The sequence below is a fragment of the Oryx dammah genome, unplaced genomic scaffold (genome assembly GCF_014754425.2).
Source record: "Oryx dammah isolate SB20612 unplaced genomic scaffold, SCBI_Odam_1.1 HiC_scaffold_28, whole genome shotgun sequence".
NCBI lineage: Eukaryota > Metazoa > Chordata > Mammalia > Artiodactyla > Bovidae > Oryx > Oryx dammah.
This window is the reverse complement of record NW_024070212.1, coordinates 9,312,510-9,314,848: the sequence shown is the minus strand read 5'-3', so window position 1 is coordinate 9,314,848 and position 2,339 is coordinate 9,312,510.

Genomic DNA, 2,339 nt, shown 5'->3' with positions numbered 1-2,339 from the left:
GTCCCTTCCACAAGTCTGATTTTTATATTTAAACCACTTGCCTCCCTCCCAAACTGTGGTGTTGAAGTGTGCGCTGTGGCAAGATTTGGCTTGTAGAGGAGGCAGTAGGGAGGGCAGGAGGTAAGGATCAGAGGGAAGCAACCTGGGAACAGATGATGTCAGTGGAGCAAGAGAAGAAGGAAGAAGTTAGGTTGCAGGACAGTCCGGAAGAGAGTAGAGTGGGGCCGTCTTTCCCGATGGCTGAACCCACCCCAAGAACCATCAAGGCTTTTCAAGGACAAGAAAGAGTCCATGAATCTACAGGCCCGAACCCTGAGGGCCACGCCTGCTTTTTCCATGCCAGACTACAAGCAGGCTGCTTTTAATATGAGCAGCAGGGTTGGGATGGCGGGGAGGAGATGGTGGGCTGAAGGACCCTGCTTGTCAACACCAGTCAACAGTCTGTACTGTTCTAGTTGCTGTCTTTGGAGGGGGAAGAATGGAGGGAGAAGCAGATGCAATCCTTGGAATTCATCTAAGTAGCAGACATTGGAGGCTTCCCAGGTGGCTCAGTGGTAAAGAATCTGCCTGCTGGTGCAGGAGACACAGGTCAGGAAAATCCTCTGGAGGAGGGTATGGCAACCCACTCCAGTACTCTTGCCTGGAGAATCCCATGGACAGAGGAGTCTAGTGGGCTATAGTCCATGGGGTCACAAATAGTCGGAGACAGCTGAGTGATTGAGCCGCAGCAGCAGACATCAGAAATCTCGGACAGGGTGCGATGGCCAGTAAGAAGGGATGCTTCTGTGCTGGGGGTGGAGGGGTGGCGAGGAGGGTGTGCGTTTTCCCACGAGTCCCTAACAACAGGAGAGAGGAAGACACCAAACTGATAGCCCTGTGCCAGGATCTTGGGATGGCAGTCAGGAGTCAGCTCTTGGCCCCTTTATTACAATGTTAGCAGTGGGGGTGATGGTGATTATTGTGATAGAACTTGGAGGAGAATTAACTGCAGCTCTCTCGGTGCTGTAAGTATGTCACACTTTTAGTTGTATAGTCTCGTTTAATCCTGCCTCAGGGCCTTTATTTTTGATGGTCCCTCTGCCAGGAATCGATTTCTCTAGTTCTTTCACATGACTGGCTGCCTCACTTTCTACAGATTGCCCCTTAAACATTACCTCTTCACAAGGTCCTCACAGACCACAGCAAATAAATTAACACTTTTGGCACCTCTTTCCCCGTTCTCTCTCTGTTTTCATTCATGAACACTACCTCAAATTTACACAGATAGGTGGATATAGGTAGTGTATAAAAATATATAAATATAATTCACACACACATATATAGTTTTTTACTTACACAAAAGCAAAAATGTTTGCCTGACTCCTCCAGAATTATTTCCATGTACACAGAAGTATTTCTCTCTTCACCACATTTATTTATCACCTAAAAAAATGATGCCTGACATGTATTGGGCAATTAATAAATATTGGTTGGATGAAGAAAAAATCCTCTTAATCCAGTGAAATGGAGACTATTGTTTAATTTTCAGATGGGAAAATTAGGGCTTGGAAAGGCAAAATTATGTACTCCGTCTCAAAGATGGTAAGCATCTGAATCAGGATTCAAACCTGAGACCAGCTCCCTTAACCAGCATGCCATACTCATTGGCAATGGTGTGAACAGAAAACCCACGGGCATGGAGGCAGCCTGATGAGTGCCATGGTTTAAGGAACTGGGGAAGCTACAAAGGGAGCCAGGAATGCGTGCACAGTGAACATTTGACCAGTAGAGGCTGGGCAGATCCAAGTGATTAGAACCCGAGGAGGGGAGGAGCCATGACCTTAATGATGGGTAGGGGGTTAAGAGTCAACCGTCTTCGGGGCTGTTACTGAGAAGATGAGAGACTCTTACTATGGGATGTAGTATAAAAATCAAGGCCAACGTCTGACCCAGACGGACAGGTTTTCCATGCCTTTTCCTTTTCCCCTGCAGAATAGTAAATACAAGATTCATCAGAGACAGACAACAAGCTAAATACTCATAACGCTAAGAATGCAACATGACATAGGGCAAATGATTAGATCATTTGGTGCTGGTTTCATGGGATATCCTTTCTAGATTTTGAACGCAGCCCCTCCCCCACACCTCTAGGGCACTTCATTAGGTGAAGCCGTGGGTCAACTGTGTCTCTGATCCCTGATCCCACATTTATTTTAGGGATTAAAGAATGGGGGAAGTAGGAAATAAGGGACACTCAGAACATTTTCCTAGCTCTTTGGCCCCAGGTAGCACTAAAAACAACCGAATGCTGTACTGTCCATGGGGCCTATGTCTATAAGCTTTCAACCATCAGCCTGCTC